Source organism: Chrysemys picta, chromosome 13 (genome assembly GCF_011386835.1).
Source record: "Chrysemys picta bellii isolate R12L10 chromosome 13, ASM1138683v2, whole genome shotgun sequence".
NCBI classification, from domain to species: Eukaryota; Metazoa; Chordata; order Testudines; family Emydidae; genus Chrysemys; species Chrysemys picta.
The window spans coordinates 14,989,302-15,011,566 of record NC_088803.1 but is presented as its reverse complement, the minus strand read 5'-3'; positions in this window follow the sequence as shown (position 1 = coordinate 15,011,566).

The window sequence follows — 22,265 nt, the reverse complement described above, 5'->3', positions numbered from 1 at the left end:
GTGGTTCACAGTCAATGGAAACAGCCCCAGCACCTGCATCGCTTCCAGAGGGACCAAGCCCCAGTCCCCAGTCCAAGGAGGAACTGATGTCTCCAGTATCAAGGGAACAGTTCCAGGCCGAGCAGGAAGCAGATGACAGCCTTCAGAAAGCTTGGGCTGCAGCACGGAGCACCCCACCGCCTCTCAGCTCTTCTAACTGATCCTGGTTTGTGGTAGAACAAGGACTTTTATACAAGGAGACTCTTTCTGATGGGAACCAGGAAGACTGGTATCCTCAAAGACAGTTGGTAGTTCCCACTAAGTATCGGGTAAAGCTCTTGAGCTTAGCCCATGATCATCCCTGTGGCCATTCTGGGTTGAACAGAACCAAAGACTGGTTGGGGAAGTCCTTCCACTGGGAATGGAATGGGCAAGGACGTTGCTAATTATGTCCGGTCTTGTAAGGTGTGACAACAAGTGGGAAATCCCCAAGACCAGGTTAAAGCCCCTCTCCAGCCACTACCCATAATTGAAGTCCTATTTCAGCGAGTAGCTATAGATATTCTGGGTCCTTTCCCAAAGAAGACCCCCAGAGGAAAGCAGTACATTCTGACTTTCATGGATTTTGCTACCCAATGGCCGGAAGCAGTACCCTTAAGCAACACCAGGGCTAAGAGTTTGTGCCAGGCATTAGCAGACATTTTTGCCAGGGTAGGCTGGCCCTCCCACATCCTTACAGATTCAGGAACTAATTTCCTGGCAGGGACCATGAAAAACCTGTGGGAAGCTCATGCAGTGAATCACTTGGTTGCCAGCCCTTACCACCATCAAACCAATGGCCTGATGGAGAGGTTTAATGGAACTTTGGGAGCCATGATACGTAAATTCATAAATGGACACTCCAGTGATTGGGACCAATTGTTGCAGCAGTTGCTTTTTGCCTACAGGGCTGTACCACATCCCAGCTTAGGGTTTTCACCATTTGAACTTGTGTATGGCCGCGAGGTTAAGGGGCCATTACAGTTGGTGAAGCAGCAATGGGAGGGGTTTACGCCTTCTCCAGGAACTAACTTTCTAGACTTTGTAAGCAACCTACAAAGCACCCTCCGACACTCTTTATCCCTTGCTAAAGAAAACCTAAAGGATGCTCAGGAAGAGCAAAAGGCATGGTATGATAAACATTCCAGAGTACGGTCCTTCAAAGTAGGGGACCAAGTCATGGTCTTAAAGGCGCTCCAGGCCCATAAAATGGAAGCATCCTGGGAAGGACCATTCACGGTCCAGGAGCGCCTAGGAGCTGTTAACTATCTCATAGCCTCCCCCACCTCCAACATAAAGCCGAAGGTATACCATGTTAATTCTCTTAAGCCCTTTTTTTCCAGAGAATTAAACATTTGCCAGTTTACAGCCCAGGAAACAGATGACACGGAGTGGCCTGAAGGTGTCTACTACGAAGGAAAAAGGGATAGTGGCGTGGAAGAGGTGAACCTCTCCACGACCCTTGGACGTCTGCAGCAACAGCAGATCAAGGAGCTGTGCATAAGCTTTGCACCAGTTTTCTCAGCCACTCCAGGATGGACCGAACGGGCATACCACTCCATTGACACAGGTAATGCTCACCCAATTAGAACCCCACACTACCGGGAGTCACCTCATGCCCAAACTGCTATACAAAGGGAGATCCAGGACATTCTACAGATGGGTATAATCCCTCTAATAGTGCATGGGCATCTCCAGTGGTTCTAGTTCCCAAACCAGATGGGGAAATACGCTTTTGCGTGGACTACCGTAAGCTAAATGCTGTAATTCATCCTGACAACTATCGAATGCCACGCACAGATGAGCTATTGGAGAAATTGGGACATGCCCAATTCATCTCTACTTTAGACTTAACCAAAGGGTACTGGCAAGTACCACTAGATGAACCCGCCAAGGAAAGGTCAGCCTTCGTCACCCAGGCAGGGGTGTATGAATTCAATGTACTCCCTTTCGGGTTGCGAAATGCACCCGCCACCTTCCAAAGACTTGTAGATGGTCTCCTAGCAGGATTGGGAAAATCTGCAGTTGCCTACCTCAATGATGTGGCCATTTTTTCTGACTCATGGACAGAACACCTGGAGCACCTGGAAAAAGTCTTCGAGCACATCCAGCAGGCAGGACTAACTGTTAAGGCTAAAAAGTGTCAAATAGGCCTAAACAGAGTGACTTACCTGGGGCACCAGGTGGGTCAAGGAACTATAAATCCCCTACAGGCCAAAGTGGATGTTATCCAAAAGTGGCCGGTTCCAAAGTCAAAGAAACAGGTCCAATCCTTCTTAGGCTTGGCTGGATATTATAGGCGATTTGTACCACACTATAGCCAAATCGCCGCGCCGCGCCGCTGACAGACCTAACCAGAAAGAAACCAGAAAGAAGTTTTCCTGCAGGCCCTCACATTTGTACCTTAAAGTTCAGAGTGGGGAAGCAGCCTTGACAGTCCATTTACATTTTTTCCCCTTAAAGGGCACCTTTGCAAACCGCACATGTATCTCATTTCAACAGCAAACTTACTACGCCGGTGTGTGTGGAATCCTCCCAGCTCTTCTCTCCTCCAACCCCAGCCTCCTTTTGGCTATTTATTTATCAATCTAAATGCCCCTATCACTGTAGTAAGAGAGACCATTCTCTGCTCACACTGGGCCTGGCCTGCTGGAAATATACTGAGACCTGTTGCTCTCTGAAGACTAGCTGTGTGTGGCTAATTGTTGGAAGGATATTTATCTATATCTATTCCCCTAAGGGCCTTCAGGAACTCACTCCCTGGAGCCCTGCACAGCACAGGAGCAGAGGCAAAGTTACTGTAGTGTGTTTTCCTGAAAGTTCCCAGAAACTCACGTGATCACAATTACAGAGAGGCAGTAGGGTATAGAACAATGAGTCAGATCCAATTTGTACGGACAGAAGCCCGGTACTCAGGTGACCTGGCATCTATTTCTCGACCTTTCCACTGACCTGCTGTGTGACCTGGCCCTAATCGCGTCGTGCTGTGCCTCGGTTTCCCCTCTCTTATGTTTCGTGTTTAGATTACAAATTCTGTGTGACACAGGCTGTCTCTCACTAGGTGTTTGTGCAGCAACTAGGAGAATAGGGCCACCAGGTCAATACAAATTTTACAAGAAATATTCCTCACCAAAGTAAATGATTCTGTATGTCTACGCTCATAATCTTTTTACACTCAGTGTGTCCCTCTCTGTCTACACTCCCACACATACTACGTGATGAAAATAAATACCACGTAAACCTATTATAAGTTAATCATACTCAAAAGTTAGAGAGGGCTCAGACCAAAATTATATAGAGCTGGGAGTTTCTAAACATCTGTGTTAGGATTACTGGGTTCTACTCCCAGCTCAACCTACTGGCTGACCTTACGCAACAACCTTCAACTCAGGGTCTCTGTTTCCTTTCCCACCCTGGGCCCATCTTGTCTATTTAGATTGCATGCTCTTTGTGTGTTATCCAGTGCAGTGGGCCACAGCTCTCTGGGGCACTTATCATACATATTTTTATTATTGTTACCCCTTAGTATTACATCGTTGGAATGTTAGTTATTATTATTATTATGAATTTGTTTTGTTATATTTTTTTCATAGATTCACAGATTGCAAGGGCAGAAGGGACCACTGTGATCACCTAGTCTGAGGACACAGGCCAGACTGCTGCCCCACAGTTCTGTATTTATTTATTTATTTATTTATTTATTTATTTTTAAACAGTCTTCACAGAACAGGAGATGTTTAAGCAGACAAAGGGGAAAGCTACTGTGACACTCTGTACCTCGGGGGAACAGCCAGCACCCCGATGTCATCCTTGTAAAATGATTGTGTGGTATCCAATCCAAAGTTTGTCATGTTGGGTGTCTTTGGAAGGCTCATGATGCACTGACCATTGTTGTTATAATGATGTTATAGTAATTGTTACAGTAATGGTCTAGGCTATAATTTCATGTATATAGTTATGAGGCTGAAAATGTATCCTCATGGCTTAAAATAAGGCCAGGCCAAAACTCTCCAAGAGCAGTTCACACCTCATCAAGGCAGGTATGAGACAAACTCAGCCCACAGGAACCAAGGATGATGGCCTAGGCAGCAACAAAAGGATGTGTTTGAGTGAGTCACCCCCCTTCCTTTGGCAGTATAGGACTGCAATGAGGTAATTCTCACTTGACTCTTGGGGGGTTGGGGGGGGGGCAAAGCCAAGAGGGAAGAAAGAACATGATAAAAGGGAAAGACTTTGCCATGCTCTTCGTCTCTCTTTCACTTACATCTACAGACACCACACCAAGTGACTGAAGCGCTGATCAAAGGGGAGAGCCTGTTTGAAGAGCAACCAGCCAGCCTGTGGTGAGAAGCATCTAAGTTTGTAAGGGCACTGAAAAAGTTAAGATCAGCTTAGGATGCATTCTGCTTTTATTTCATTTGACCAAAACTGACTTGTTATGGTTTTACTTATAATCACTTAAAATTTATCTTTATAGGTAATAGATCTGTTTGTTTATTCTACCTGAAGCAGTGTGTTTGGTGTGAAGTGTGTCAGAGGCTCCCCTTGGGATAACAAGCCTGATACATATCAATTACTTTGTTAAATTAATGAACTCATATAAGCTTGCAGTGTCCATCGGCCATAACTGGTCACTGCAAGATGGAGGTTCCTAGGGTTGTGTCTGGGACCTGAGATATTGTCTAGGGTCATTTGGTTGCACAATCCAAGGGGCAGCTTACATACAAGAGGCTGTGCATGAACAGCCCAGGAGTGGGGGTTCTCATGGCAGAGCAGGGTAAAGCTGGCTCACAGAGTCAAGGATTGGAGTGACCTAGCAGATCAAAGGTCCAGATAATACTAGAGGGGAACGTCACAGCTACTGTCTAAAATTAATCCCCATAAGTTACCAGTTAATCCTGACCCCAAATGGACTCCAAGGTTCTGGTGAGACAGAAGTTTTATTAATCCAACCATAGAAAGCCTGCATTTTAGTGGCTCAAATACCCTCATTATGCTTTGACTTTCCTTAAAATGATCACAATGTCTAGAGCACAGTAGTTAGCTGTTACTATAATAAAATAATAATAAACCATATTTGTGTAAACTACATGTGCATTATATAAAAGCAGAATAGACAGATATATCATGAATTATCAATGTCAATTATTATGCCTTTTTTCAGTCCATGAATCTTGCGGTCCAGATCATGATTTTCTTGACAGTATTCATTATTCAGGATTACACATAAAAGTATTTCTGTGAATATTTCTTAGACCATAGCTCATTTACAAGATCTACATGACATGCATTCTCTATGAGCTTTGAGTTGTTTTGACTGGATATATTTTAACATGCTTAGTTCCTCTTGCCTTATTGGATACAATGGATTATTATAGTGAGTTTTCAGAAAAATGTATTCAGTTGATCAAAATTGTCATAGCATCTTGTCCAAACACTCAATGATTATGAATTTAAAACTGATTTCCTTTTCTATTCTTCTCTAAGGCACTGATCTGGAAAATACAAAGAAGCCAGTGCCTAACTTTGAACATGAGAGAAGTCCCGCTCAAGACTTACAGCTATATCATAACAAATAATAGTAATAATAAAAAAAATTTAAATCACAAAAAGTGTTCCTGGAGTGTGAGTTGTCAGAGAGTCTGATCCACTCGCAAAGTTAATTCCCTAAGAATGAGGTGCAGACATCTGCTCCAGGACCACACTCCTGCTCCAGGACCACACTCATCCTCAGTTGATGATGTAGCCCAAAGAGCTAGCTTAGTATTGTATTCAGCAGGAGCAAAAGGAAACTACAGGCCTATATCCTGTGAAGCTGTTAGCAGAAGTCTTTGAGATCTGTGAGCCTTAGCGTAAGTAAGTGGCCCAACAGTGGCTCTGAGATTTGGAGACCTGGGAGCATTGTTTTTATGGGGGGTGTTTGTATAAAATGACACCAGGTAACTGCAGGAACATTGAACTGATACTGGGCTTGGATGTTTTAGGATAGAATCCTTGGTAGATGTTTAGCAATGAACTTACCTTGGCAACAAATAGACCAATATGATAAGTGAAAAGAATTAAAATACGAACTGAAAAGATAAGGACAATATTATTAGGGTGAGGAACTTATATATGGGCAAAGAAGTTGGGCATATCTATGAATGTATATGGTAACTATCAGAACCTCTACTTGGTCAGGCCCCAGTGTAAGGGGGATATCTGAACCATTGGACTCATTTGGCAGGCCAGGGACCGGAGAGATGACCGCTTGTCTCTTACCCCCAAATCTCCCCACCCGCCAAACGGTGTGATTCTATGTAAGGATGATACAAAATATCAGCTTAATATATATTGCTGATGTCTTTTTATGTGATTGGAAGCCTTTGTGTCTTTACTAATTGTACTAATAACATTGCTTAAAGTTTTATTTTACCCTGGTATGAAAAGTCATCCTAAAAAATCACAGCTCCAAACCAACACTGACCTGGTTTCTGCATTCATTTTTAAGATTACATTCTAAGTGCAATTCAGAGTCTACACACTCAAAGAAACAGTGTTGTGTGAATGGGTGTGCTTTTGTCAGTGTATGTTATATCCTATGATATGTATGATAGCGAGTGTGCTCCTGAGGAAATCAATATGCAATAGAGTTTTTACATTGCTGTGGGTCTCTTTGAGAACTTACATGATGTGAATGTGTGTTTCTGACTGCGAATCATTGTGGTAATTTATAATTGTATAACATCATGTGTGAAACATACTTGTGCATGTGTGCATTATCAGTGCTTGTTAGGGTATGTGAGTGGATTTCTGAGTATTTATTGGGCCTGGTCTACACTGGGGGGTGGGGATCGATCTAAGATACGCTACTCCAGTTACGAGAATAGCGTAGCTGAAGTCGATGTATCTTAGATTGACTTACTTTGCATCCTCGCGGCATGGGATTGACGGCCGCCGCTCCCCTGTCGACTACGCTTCTGCCTCTCACTATGGTGGAGTTCTGGAGTCAACGATGAGTGCGTTTGGAGATTGATTTATCACATCTATATGAGACGCAATGCATCAATCCCCGATAGATCGATCACTACCCACCGATCTGGCGGGTAGTGTAGGCATACCCTTGGTGTGAGTTTACTTTTGAATGAGAAATATCAGTGCAAAATGTGTGAGTGTGTGTGTTTCAAAGTGCACATAAATGGGTATTTATGAGTTTATATTATTTTGTTCGTTTGTGAGTGTACATCAATTTAGCAGAATCCCTTTATTATGGCAAAAGCTGCTATCTACTTGCAGTTCCTAGCCTCTAAGATCATAACATTTTAGTGAGTTATTGAAAGGAGAGAAGTTGAAGAGTAGAACTAGTTGGGAAAGGAGGTTCTCATCTTGTGAGACTTTTCAAGATTTTGAAATATGTTCCCATCCCATGTCAGGACAAAAGGTCAAAATAGCATTATTATTCAAACAGATTATATATATGGATATATAATATACATAGAATTTTAGGCCGAAGGGACAATGCAAGTGTAACCCATGTGCCTAATAGGGGATATCTTTTTAAGAGACCCGTTGTGGGGAAGTAGGAGTGAGTTTTATCTGGGTCATTGTTGCTAGGCAGATTAAGCACTCCATATCCAGAAGCTTCTGGAATTGGGTGTGGTAGTTTTCAATATGCTCCCATAGGTTTCCTGTTGCTGGGGTCAGACTCCATGGGGGCAAGCCGTCAGCGGAGCTGCTTTAGAGAAGGCCATGTGCCCTGTGTGAGTTTGGAGAAGCTGAGCTGAACTCTGAAGCATTTTGCAGCAGGTTAGTGATATTGTTAATCTTCTAACAGGGAAGAATGGGCAATGCTAACTATAGCAAAGGGAAATTGGGAGGGGAAATAACTTCTATTTTAATGATCAGAGGGGTAGCCATGTTAGACTGGATCTGTAAAAAGCAACAGAGGCTCCTGTGGCACCTTTAAGACTAACAGATGTATTGGAGCATAAGCTTTCGCGGGTGAATGCCCACTTCGTCAGATGCACAGGACCCTCTGTTGCTTTCTATTTTAATTGTATGCTTTGAATATTATTTTTATTTTAGCCAAACTGTTCTAATTAAATTGTCTCAACTAGTCTGATTCACCAACTTCTCTTTAAATGTAGTAATGGGGAAAGAGTTATTTCTATTTTGCTATTCTCAGGCTGGGTCTACACTGCCCGCCTGAATTGGCAGGTAGAAATCAACTTCTCGGGGATCGATTTATCACGTCCCATTGGGACGCGACAATCGACCCCAAATGGACGCTCTTACTCCACCAGTGGAGGTGGGAGTAAGCGCCGTCGACGGGAAGCCGCAGAGGTCGATTTTGCTGCCGTCCCTACAGTGGGGTAAGTTGGCTGCGATACGTCGAATTCAGCTACGCTATTCACGTAGCTGAATTGGCGTATCTTAAATCAACCCCCCCCCCCCCCCCGTAGTGTAGATGTAGCCTTAGTTTTCTATTTTCTTGTAACAGAGTTTTCTTCAAATCTATACACGTGAACAAAATCTAAACTTTGGGGAATTATCATTTTCTTCTCACTTTATTTCTGTGGAGACTGAACTGTTCAGATTTTAATTGTTTTTCTTTATTTATGTATATGTATAACTGTGAAGGTATTATACCAGAAACCTACTGACTGCTATACGTACTTACATGCCTCCAGCTTCCATCCAAGACACATCACATGATCCATTGTCTACAACCAAGCCCTAAGATACAACCGAATTTGCTCCAACCCCTCAGACAGAGACAAACACCTACAAGATCTTTATCAAGCATTCGTAAAACTACAATACCCACCTGGGGAAGTGAGGAAACAGATTGACAGAACAAGACGGGTACCCAGAAATCACCTACTACAGGACAGGCCCAACAAGGACAATAACAGAACACCACTGGCCATCACATACAGCCCCCAGCTAAAACCTCTCCAGCGCATTATCCACGATCTACAACCTATCCTGGAAAATGATCCCTCACTCTCACAAACCTTGGGAGGCGGGCCAGTCCTCACTTACAGACAACCCCCCAACCTGAAGCAAATACTCACCAGCAACTACACACCACACCACAGAAACACCAACCCAGGAACCAATCCCTGTAGCAAATCTTGTTGCCTACTCTGTCCCCATATCTACTCTGGTGACACCATCAGAGGGCCCAACCACATCAGCCACACCATCAAGGGCTCATTCACCTGCACATCCACTAATGTTATATATGCCATCATGTGCCAGCAATGCCCCTCTGCCATGTACATTGGCCAAACCAGACAGTCCCTCCACAAAAGAATAAATGGACACAAATCGGACATCAGGAACGGTAACATACATAAGCCAGTAAGTGAACACTTCCATCTTCCTGGTCATTCTATTACAGATTTAAAAGTCACCATCATTGAACAAAAAAACTTCAGAAACAGACTTCAAAGAGAAACAGCAGAACTAAAATTCATTTGCAAATATAACACCATTAATCTGGGCTGGAATAGGGACTGGGAGTGGCTGGCTCATGACAGAAACAACTTTTCCTCTCCTGGAATTGACACCTCCTCATCTATTATTGGGAGTGGACTACATCCACCCTGATTGAATTGGCCCTGTCAACACTGATTCTCCACTTGCAAAGTAACTCCCTGCTCTCCATATGTCAGTGTATAATGCCTGCATCTGTAACTTTCACTCTATGCATCCGAAGAAGTGAGTTTTTTACCCACGAAAGCTTATGCCCAAATCTGTTACTCTTTAAGGTGCTACCAGAATCCTTGTTGTTTTTGTAGATACAGACTAACACGGCTACCCCCTGATACTGTGAAGGTAATGTCTGGGGATTATAAAATAGCCATGTCATGCTGTAAAAAATAGTTTATTATTTGTTTCTTTATCATAAGATTTTATAAAGTTATTTAATTTAAATTCATTTATTTAGTTCCTTTTGGGATTCAAATGTGGGGAGGTTGACGCTGTGCAATCCTTGATGAAAACCCTTAGACACTGAACTCTGGGTCTCCAGTTATTTTCTGTGGGAGCTGTTTTTGTTTGTTTGTTTGTTTTTTAAGGCACTGGAGACGGGAAATGAACTGTAGCCCACCCAAAGGTTACAAATTGGCACTCAGGGACTTGAGGATTGCTAGGGAGCTCACCTCTGAATTCCTTTGAGGAATTTTGCAGTTAGTTATAAAATAATTTGGTGTTACAGAATATTATTGAATTTGTGCAAAGTATTAATATTATTAAGATGATGGAAGCTTGTACACAGTTAGAGTTAGAACCCTATAGGACTATTTTGGTCACTGATTTATCCTCTGTTGATAGTACAGCAGCAATTAAGAGGGCTATTAGAATCTTTGTACATGTGACTAATATGAGGTGAGTGAAGGGAGAACAAACATACATACTCCTCTGTGAATCATAGAATATCAGGGTTGGAAGGGAACTCAGGAGGTCCTCTAGTCCAACCCCCTGCTGAAAGCAGGACCAATCCGCAACTAAATCATCCCAATCAGGGCTTTGTCAAGCATGACCTTAAAAATCTCTAAGGAAGGAGATTCCACCACATCCCTAGGTAACCCATTCCAGTGTTTCACCACCCTCCAAGTGAAAATGTTTTTCCTAATCTCCAACTTAAACCTCCCGCACTGCAACTTGAGACCATTATTCCTTTTTCTGTCATCCGGTACCACTGAGAACAGTCTAAATCCATCCTCTTTGGACCTCCCTTTCAGGTAGTTGAAAGCAGCTAATAAATCCCCCCTCATTCTGCTCTTCTACACACTAAACAATCCCAGTTCCTCAACCTCTCCTCATCACTCATGAGTTTCAGCCCCCTAACCATTTTTGTTTGCCTCCGCTGGAGACTCTTTCCAATTTTTCCACATCCTTCTTGTAGTGTGGGGCACAAAACTGGACACAGTACTCCAGACGAGGCCTCACTAGTGTTGAATAGAGGGGAATAATCACTTCCCTCGATCTGCTGGCATGCCCCAATTTATACAGCTCAAAATGCGGTTAGCCTTCTTGGCAAGAAGGGCACATTGTTGACTCAAATCCAGCTTCTCGTCCACTGTAACCCCTAGGTGCTTTTCTGCAGAACTGCTGCCTAGCCATTTGGTCCCTAGTCTGTAGCAGAGCATGGGATTCTTCCATCCTAAGTGCAGGACTCTGCACTTGTCCTTATTGAACCTCATCAGGTTTATTTTGGCCCAATCCTCTAATTTGTCTCGGTCCCTCTGTATCCTATCCCTACCCTCCAGCGTATCTACCACTCCTCCCAGTTTACTGTCATCTGCAAACTTTATGAGAGTGCATTCCACACCATCCTCCAGATCATTAATGAAGATATTGAACAAAACTGGCCCCAGGACCGACCCTTGGGGCACTCCGCTTGATACCGGCTGCCAACTAGACATTGTGCCATTGATCACTACCTGTTGAAAGTGGAAAGTGTAGGGGACAATTTCCTGGTGCAAGTGCTGGAGGAACAAACTAGGGGCAGAGCTCTTCTAGACCTGCTGCTCACAAACCAGGAAGAATTAGTAGGGGTAGCAAAAGTGGATGGGAACCTGGGAGGCACTGACAATAAGATGATTGAGTTCAGGAAGGCATAGAAGGCAATTAGGTTAGTTAAGCATGACTTGCCCTCAGTGAATCCATGCTGACTGTTCCTGATCACTTTCCTCTCCTTTAAGTGCTCAGAATTGATTCCTTGAGTATGTGCTACATGATTTTTCCAGGGACTGAGGTGAGGCTGACTGGCCTGTAGTTCCCCGGATCCTCCTTCTTCTCTTTTTTAAAGATGGGGAATACATTAGCCTTTTTCCAGTCATCCAGGACCTCCCCTGATCGCCATGTGTTTTCAAAGATAAAGGCCAATGGCTCTGTAATCACATCCAACTCCTTTAGCACCCTCGGATGCAGCGCATCCGGCCCCATGGACTTGTGCTCATCCAGCTTTTCTAAAGAATCCTGAATGACTTCTTTCTCAACAGAGGGCTGGTCACCTCCTCTCCATGCTGTACTGACCAGTGCAGGCGTCTGGGACCTGACCTTGTTTGTGAAGACAGAGGCAAACAAAGCATTGAGTACATTAGCTTTTTCTACATCCTCTGTCACTAGGTTGCCTCCCTCATCCAGTAAGGGGGCCACACTTTCCTTGACTTTCTTCTTGTTGCTAACATACCTGAAGAAAACCTTCTTGTTACTCTTAACATCTCTTGCTAGCTGCAACTCCAAGTGTGATTTGGCCTTCCTGATTTCACTCCTGAATGCCTGAGTAATTTTTATACTCTGTTTCTGTGATACACATAGGAAGGAAAAGTGTGTTGCAGAAGCTAGGGCAGAAATGGGATGTAACTCCTATTCATTTTGAGATTTTGCCATTTATATCCACTGTTTATGTGCCCAGAGTACCTCAGGGCAGGAATCATGGATATTCTGTGTATTCTGACAGAGGCGTCAAGACTGAGACACAGCCTGTGGTTACACCTGTGGATGATAGACAGACTAGGTGGTTAACAGATGCTACACCAGTTATAGACTGAGGTCCAGTAGAAGCCTCTACTCCTGCTCTGAGTCTCCCTCATGACATGTAACATCTTTTGTTGGAGAGGGTGCTGAAATCTGCCAATGAAACTGTGACTGAGGTGAAATTTAAACTCAAATGATTTTTGGGTAATTCACCCAGACCCAATGGAGAATTAGATTATCCTACTTGGCAAGTGCAAGTCAAAGAGATGATGGAAGACAGTGAGAATTCTGACAAAGTTAAAAGAAGGAAGATTATTGAAAGTTTATTACCCCCAGCATTGAAGGTGGCCTTAGGAGCTGGTAGCAAGACATCCACTGTAGAATGCTTTGATATTTTAGAGAAGGCATATGGAAGTGTCATAAATGCATCTGAGCTTAAGGCTCAATTTCCTGAGACTCACCAACACATTAGAGAATCACCTTCTGCGTACTTAACTAGACTATACACATTAGCCCAAGACATTTTGGAGGCTGGTGTGGTCAAAGATACTGAATTGGACTCTTATATACAAGATCAATTTTTCATGGTTCTTGTCATGAATCCTTATTAAAACATCCATTTCAGATACACAATTTACTCCTCAAAGACCCAAAGAATTAAATAAACAAGCAATACCAAGATTTAACTGAAGAAATCTGTTATGTTTTTACTGTGGGAAAAAAGGACATTTTCAAAATGAATGTCAGAATTCTCCTAAACCCAGGTTAATAGATCAGCAGCTGACTGGTAGACATTCAAATTAGAGTAAGTTTGGGTCAGGAAGACACAGTACTCTAGACTCAGTTCCTATTGACTGGAAAGTTTTACAACAACGTGACAAATATATGACCCTTGTGATTCACTTCCTGGAGGCAGGTTATAGACCAAAGTCAGAGGAGGAAAAGGAGGAGGAATATGAGACTCATTTATATTTATGGGAGTGGTCCAAACTTTTCCTTTCAAATGGGGTCTTGTACTGGAAAGCACAAACGAGAGGAGAGGATATAGACCAGCTGGTAATCCCCTATACACATTGGGTTAGAGCACTAGAAGGCATCCATGATGAAATGGGTCATCTTGGGACTGAGAGAACTTTGGAATTAGCTAGGGACTGATTTTATTGGCCTAGGATGACCAAAACAGTAGAAAGAAAATGCCAAGACAGTGAGGTCTGTATTCGAAGAAATGCTTGAGTGGAAAAAGCTGCCTAACTTGTGAACATTAAAGTATATGCTCCTACGGAACTGGTTTGCATATACTTTTTAACCTTAGCACCAGATGCTTCTGGCACTAAGAATATTCTTGTGGTGACTGTTCATTTCAATAAGTATGCTCAGGTTTATCCAACTAAGGATCTGACACCCTGAACTGTAGCAAGTGTGCTCTGGGAGAATTTTATCCTTCAATATGGTTTTCCCTGATGGATCCAAAGGGATCAGGGTGCCAACTTTGAATCTGAATTGATTATTGAGTTAAGTAAGATCACTTTGGAGTAAAATCACGCACAACTCCTTATCGCACCAGAGAGAATCCAGTGGAGAGGTTTAATCGTACTCTACTAAATACGTTAGGCACCCTCAAAGAGCGTAAGAAAACCAACTGGAGGAAGTATTTTAAACCACTAGTTCATGCATATAACTGTACCAGAAGTGATACTACAGGACACTCGCCATATTTTTTTATGTTTGGGAGGCAACCTATATAGATATGTGTTTTGGGATTAAAGCTAGAGGGAAACAAGAAGTGACTCATCAGGAATATGTAAGAGATTTACGACACAGGCTTCGTTATGCATATGGCCTAGCTGCTAAAGAAAGCGAAAGGAGCTAATTAACCAACAAATTAAGATGGGGTGCCAAAATAATTATGTCAACAATAGAACCACGAGATCATAGAATCATAGAATATCAGGGTTGGAAGGGATCTCAGGTCATCTAGTCCAACCCCCTGCTCAAAGCAGGACCGATCCCCAACTAAATCATCCCAGACAGGGCTTTGTCAAGTCTGACTTTAAAAACCTCTAAGGAAGGAGATTCCACCACCTCCTTAGGTAACCCATTCCAGTGCTTCACTACCCTCCTAGTGAAATTCTGTAACTTGAGACCATTACTAGAGATAGGGTTCTAGTACGAAGCCTGGGTCTTAGAGGAAAGCCGAAGCTTGTAGCTAGATGGGAGCCAGTAGTACATGTGGTTACTGGAGCAACTAAAAGAAGATATTCCTGTCTATAAGATACAGGCAGAATCAGGAGATGGCCCTATCCGAATTCTTCACAGGAACATGCTAAGACTGTGTGGATACATTTCTGCTCATAAATCAATGGAAGATAATCAGTTAAAGATGCCTGTAAGTGATAGAACTAGACAGAAAACCACATGTGGTAATTCACATGGAGGATGAAGATGAATCTGTACTTCATTCAACTCTGGAGTCTGATCTTAACCCACTGGTAAGAGAGTTTGATCCAAGCCAAAGTGTTCATTTTGAGGAAACTGAATTGGAAGAGAGATGTGATGGGGAAAATTCACAAAATAGGCTCCCCACAGCAGATGGTGTGAATTCTTCTGTTTCTCCGACCACTCCAGAAGTGCCAATGGAACCTTGCAGGACTGGTAGAATTCGAACTTTTCCAGTTAAATATAAGGATTATGTTCTTGACTTACCCACTATTCTAAAAACTACAGATTCACAGTTGATACGGGCCTATTGTACATACCTCTCCCTGTTACCTGACTGTGCAGAAGAACAAAGGCAAGATATTGTGGATTGTGTCTTAGGTGCACTGTGGCAGTGATTTAAGCAGGGGAGAAGGTAACCCATGTGCCTAATAGGGAGATATCTCTTTAAGAGACCCATTGGTGGGTGATAGGAGTCTGGGTCATTGCTGCTAGGCAGATTAAACCCTCCATATACAGACGCTTCTGGAATTCGGTGTGATAGTTTTGGGTATATGCCAATATGTTCCCTGTTGCTGGAATCAGACTCCATGAGGGCAAGCAGTCAGGGCCACATGCCCTGTTTGAGTTGGGAGAAGCTGAGCTGAGGAGCAGAAAGCAGGCTGTTGTCCCTAATTCTGAAGCATTTTGCATCAGGTTAGTGATATTGTTAATCTTCTAACAGGGAAGCCTGGGCAATGCTAATTATAGCAAGGGGAAATTGGGAGGGAAAATAACTTCTATTTTAATTGTATGCTTTGAATCTTGTTTTGATTTTAGTCAAACTGTTCTAGTTAAATTGTCTCAACTAGTCTGACTCACCAACTTTTCTTTAAATGTAGTAATGTGGAAAGAGTTATTTCTATTTTGCTATTCTCAGTTTTCTATTTTCTTGTAACAGAGTTTTTTTTTTTTTAAATCTGGTCTGGTAACTGAGTGATTGGTTAATCAGTCAGCTGACTGCATAGCAGTGATTTCAGCAGAGGAAGAGTCTGCATGGATTCCAACTGAGGATTCCTACAAGCAAGTGGAGGGAAGATGTTGTTTTAGACTCAGCAGACTGTATAGATTTGGCAGGGCCGCCCAGAGGGGGGGGCAAGTGGGGCAATTTGCCCCCGGCCCTGCAGGGGCCCCCCACGAGAATTTTGGAGGCTCCCCCATGACTCCACCTTCGCCTTCCCCCATTCCCCAGCGCCTCAGCACGCTGTGTCCAGGAGCGGCCCTGGACAGCGCTGCAGCTGCATGGCTCAGGCGGGGCCTGAGGTCCTCCCGCTTGGAGCCGTGTGGTAAGGGGGCGGGGCTGCGAACTCCGGTGGGCTGAGTGACAGGAGCTCCTGGACTTGGCTCGATGAGGCTCTGGGAGAGGGGGGAGGCGGGGGTAAGCAGCATGGTAAGCCCCTCTGAGCCGGGCACCACCTGATCCCCAGCTCTGAGCCCAGCCCCTCCAAACTGGACACCCCCCTGACCCCATTCCCCCACAGCCCTGATCCCCAGCTCTGAGCCCAGCCTCTCTGAGCCAGGCACCCCCCGACCCCATCCCCCCCCCCAGCCCTGACTCTCATCTGTGGAATGGGTCCCTGCCTGCTAGGAACTGCACAAGACCCAGCAACTTTGGAAACATGGTGAAACAAGAGGGAAACAGCTGCTGGATAACACAGCAATTGGGGCATTATGTATACACAGAGGCAATGACTGAAGGATTGTTGCTGTGAAGTGTCCCATGCATCATCGGCCGGGAAACATTCCACAAAGATTGGCGCAGTAAGTTTGTTATTTCAATCACACATGTTTAGGTATTTATATGCAGGGCACATTTCATAACAGAACTAGGAGTTACAATTGGAACTCTTCAAGGCTTTTTATATAATGTAATCAAACATTTGGAGCTGCTCAGAGGTTTTTTATTTATTTTTCCCCAGCAGCAAACTGTTGACTTTTCATAGATATTGTAAAAACCAATTGTTTGTTCTTTTGTTTTTGTTCATTGAGAACCAGACAATTTCAGGTAAACTGCTGGAAACTGAATCATTTTCACCTAAATAAAGAACAAAATATTTTGAGTTTTCTCATACACGAGTTTTCCATTGAAATAATCTAAACAGAAAATGTCTGAATACCCCAGATTTAGATGTAAGCCAGTGTGGGAACATTGATACTGTCCAACAATAGTAAAATTTGAACCTAGTCACTGTGCTGCAATGGTCTTTATTTCTGTTTCAAACGGATACTTGGTGACTCATAAAACTGAGTAATCAGCAAAGTTGGCAGCCAACAGCATAGGAATTAAACATACTAGCACCTTAGATAGAGAACACTGAATTGATGCCCCCAGTCAAAGCCTGTCTCTCTTATCCCTTCCGAAGGACATAGAGGAGGTGAATGGGATTAGAACCTAGATCTCCTCATCATCATGGTTGTAGCCCTCAACCACCATCTTTATACCCCCATGTACTTCTTCCAGGTGAATCTAGCCCTCCTTGACCTTAGCTCCATCTTGGTCACTATAACCAAATCCATCGTTAATTCCTTCATCAACATCAAGTCGATTTCGTATCCTGGATGTGTCACCAAGGTCTTTCTCTATTTCGTTTCTTTCTGTGAATGATCTTGCCTTACTCACCATCATGGCATATGACTGATATGTTGCTATCTGCCAACCATTGTACTAGGAGAGAGTGATGAACAGCAGAGCTTGTGTCCAAATGGCAGCCAGTGCCTGGATTACTGGTATTGTCTTCTCTGCACTGCACACTGGGAGCACCTTCAGGTTACCCTTCTGCCAATCCAATGTCATCAACCAGTTCTTCTGTGAAATCCCCCAGCTACTCAAACTTGCCTGCTCTGACTCGTACCTCAGTGAAATTGGGGCTAATGCCTTAGGTGCGTTTTTAGGTTTAAACTGCTTTGTTTTTATAATTGTGTCTTATGTTCAGATCTTCAAAACAGTGCTTAGAATTGCCTCTGAGTTGGGCCAGAATAAAGCCTTCTCCCCCTCCTTCCTCACCTCACTGTAGTCTCTTTGTTAGGTGGAAAAACAACAAGGAGTCTGGTGGCATCTTAAAGACTAACAGATTTATTTGGGCATAAGCTTTCGTGGGTAAAAACCTCACTTCTTCAGATGCATTTGTTTGCATCTTTTGCCTACCTGAAACCCATCTCCAGCTCAGCATCAGGTCTGGATCTCATGGTGAGTGTTCTCTATTCCGTGTTGTCTCCAGTGATGAATCCGATCTTCTACAGCCTGAGGAACAAGGAGATCAAAGCTGCATTGAAGAAACTGATTGTGTGGAGGTTATTTCCCAAGAATTAAAATGGCAGTCATTGCATCTGCTTTGGGGGGGGGGAGAAATCAGTCATTGAATCTGCTTTGGGGGGGCAGGAATCACACTACTATCTCCTAGCAAAATTGTGTGCCTTACACTGCAGGAAATCCAAATCTCCTGGTCTCCGCCACCATTTGCCTTCCGATCTGGTAAGATTCTGAGCAGCCAGTTTAGCTGAAGTCTCTGAATCTGCTGTTCTATTGCTGTCTGCTCATCCCTGACTACCCCCTCCCCGAAACCATAGACCCTTCCATGTGAGCCAAGCCACTACTTTTCACCCAGTATTAACCCCCCCGCCCCCTGGGTGATAACATGGATTGGCTCTCCTCCCTGATGCATTTGCCTTCACACATCCACCTGCTTCAAAAACTGAGGCAGCTGGTTGGGAACCAGCTCAGGGTGCTCCAGTCATAAGTGTCCCACAAACTGCGGATCATTCAGCTCCAACCATTTCTCCAGCAACACCAGGTCCCAGCAGCCCCACCTTGGGTATTGCCCATGGGTCATCCAGGGGATCCACCCAGCACCATGCCCATGCCTGTCTGTGATTAAGTATATCCCACCTTTATTTCCACAGGGATTCTCCTCATCTTATCTTATTCATCCCTGCAGTACGAGAGTACACCCTGAAGAACTGTTTCATCACCTGCCCCAGGATCAGGAACATATTCCCCAACCCTGCCACATCAATGCCCAGTGTGTCCCGTTCCAACAGACTGTGCCATATGGCCACCTGGTCCTCACGAGTTAAACCCTCCATCTCTCTAACAACATCCACAAGCTGCAGCACAAACTGATCCCAATCATCCCGGGGCACTTTCCCCAGCCGACTCAGCAATGCATCCTGGTCCTTTTGGGACAATGGATGAATCTCTGCCTGGACTACTATTTGAGGGGCCTGGTCCTGTCCCCAACCCTCGTCTGGGACTACTATTCCCACCTCCTGGAGCTCCTATGGAGTAGAGGATTCTGACTGTGGATTACCGACTTATAACATCCACTGGCAGTTGTGGGTACAATATACGCAGGGGGAAGTGTGATTCCTTTTCTGCCATCGGTGGTGGAGATGGTTCAGTTATTTCCATGTTTACACTGATACGGCTCATCTTGTAAATATGCCACCGTCTCCAACTTAATCCCTCTCCCGCTGAATTGCCTCACAGGACTCCTCTGCCCTTGCAGCGTCCCATGTCTTTAAATTCGCTACCTCCACTGCTAGTATGGATTTTTCCATTAAAATCCATTGTTGGTCCACTATCCCTTACAAAGCTTTCATATGTTGGAGGAGATCAGGTTACCGTTTTACCAAGTACGCCACCCCAGCACACAGACTGTGTAACACCATTCTTTTTTTCCAGTATTCCTTTCCCTTGGGGTCCCCCAAAATCTACCCCATCTCCTTTTCAATCTCATCCCAGGTTGACCCCCATATCTTGTATGGTCTCTGATTCTTCTGTATCCATTTATTTAAAAAGTCCATTACCCTGGCTTGCAAGAACCTACAAGTACCATCATGAGAGCCCTCCATACCCCTGCCATGCAGCTGCATGGACAATTGGTGAGAGAGACTTACTTTGCTGCTACTCACTTGTCCAGCATGATGCATCCAAATCACGGCACCAAGATGTTAGGGAGTTTTCCCTTCACCCTGCCCTAGTTCTTTCATGCAGACTGAAAGCAGAAGATGGGAAGTCTGAAGTGCAGGCAATGTGATGTTTATTGGGGTTAATCAAGCAAACATATCCATAGCGATACATGCCACAAAGCCTTCCCTGTGTCCCCCTCAACTTACTTAGTAGGCATAATTACACCTGTAGTGCAGCACACCCCTGGTCACAGCCCTTACAATTTATGGTCATGTTCCATTTTGGAGGGTTTTGAGTCTGGGGGCTTCATTACCACCTCTTTTGTATCCCATGGGAGGGGTAAGGAGTGAGGTTGTGCTTCGGTCAGGGACATGTATTTCTTTGGTTTTAGTGTTTCTTATACATTACTCCCAATCCCCCTGACCACTCCCAACTGGTTCCTTGACCTTATCTCGGGAAAGGAGTTGAGGGAGGACTGTGCTTCAAGTGTACACTTGTATATTAAACTTCTACTCTTCCCAAGAACACATTAGCTGTATCTCTTATCTCTTTTCACCCCATCTGCTTGTGGGCAGATGTAATACACAGTGTCGTTGTTCTTTGTTTGCACATGTTAGTAAGGATATAAAATTATCAAATGGGCAAACAAGACCCAAACTTTTAACTCAGTCAAATATACAGGCCTGAATACTACATTATCATCACTGATGCTCCTAACAATCTACTAACCTGTAGGATGAAAATACCCCAATACTATGAGGGTGAGGTGGTTAAGAGGTGGAGGAAGTCATTCATGCATATGCATGATGAACAGCAAGGCCTATAAATTCTTGACATGGGTAGGCTCATTGGAATTCTCAATCGGCATTCTAGAGTCAAACTAGGATCTGTCTCAACCCTTCTAGAGCTCTCAAAGTTTACAGTGAATATACCCTAGGTAATGGTGCTGGACATTATTACAGAGTTGTATTATTTCTCCTTACACGTGCGGATTGTTTTACTTTGAAGACAAATCATGGTGATAATAAAAATTTTGCAATCCCAAAATGTCTTCCCAGCATGTCGGTGTTATTGTCACTGACGTGCACAATGGGGCTCCCGACTAAACAGTAATACTGATAATACTTGACCTGATCTTAGACAAGAATATACCATATTTTGGAGTGTTAATTGGGAACCTAAATAATTAGGGCGATCAGTACCTAATCAATAGATCAGGCAACAGAAGATAAGGCTACGTACGTGTAGGGCTCCCAACTAAACAGTAAGTCTGATAATACTGGGCCTGATCTTGGGACAAGAAGCTAACTAATTCAAGTTTTAAATGGGAACACTAAATAATTTGGCTGATCAATACCTAATCAGTAGATCAGACAACACAAGATGTTGTACAGAGGCCTACACTTTGGAGTATGTGCTTTCTTATCTGTCTCTATAAATAAATAATGCAGATAGTGCTGTCCCTGGATTCTATGGCATTCCACCGCCTGTGTGTTTTAGAGGTGACTCCAGACTTGCAGTTGTTGGTCTTGTGCAGAGCAGCGCAAATTCATATCTCAGGTAAACTGGGCTGGCATCATCAACTCCAGGTGACGATGAGCCCTTTTATAACAGGACTGGATTTGGCTCACTGGGTGCTACCGCACCACTACATTTTGGTAGTTGGGACAGTTGCTCAGATGTTCTCTCTGGCCTTTGTGAACAATTAGGTTTCTGGGACCTTGGTGTGTCCATGGCTTTAGACACCACCCTGCTGAGTAAAAATATTACTTATTACTCTAAATGTCAAATGCTTTAAGGAGCTGAACTCCCATTTTCAAAAGTGCCCCAATAATTTCCTAGAGGCACCTAAATATCTTTAAAACTTGGCCTTAGTAACTTGGGAGTCTAAGGACTTCTTTACGCTTTTAACACTACAGCAGTATAGCTGCAGCGTATTCCATGTCTTTTTAGAGAACCTTCAGCGTTAGCATTTGCCATCTTGTTAATAGTAAAACAATATTTGCAATAATTATTTTGAGCCCTATTTTCAAATGTTGCTTTTCTTTGGTCCCAATCGTGAAAAGTGACCCACCTTGGCAGACTTCTCTGTCTTGAAGTTCTCAGACTATTTTTTAGAGCACATAGACTGTACACTGGTAGAGAGATTGTGTTGTGGAAGGTTCCTCTCTCATTTGTGATCCACTGCTTCTCCATCCAGATGAAATTATGGGGACTACCCACGTTGCCCATTCAACATCACATAACATCCCAGCAAAAACTACAGAAATTGTTCATATGGAAATGTGACATTAGGATAGCATTGGTAACTGGTTTAAGAGTTAAGCACTGTAGACCTAGTGCAGGGCCCCAGCTCCAGTTGTCTTGGAATTACAGCAGAATCTCAGTTTTT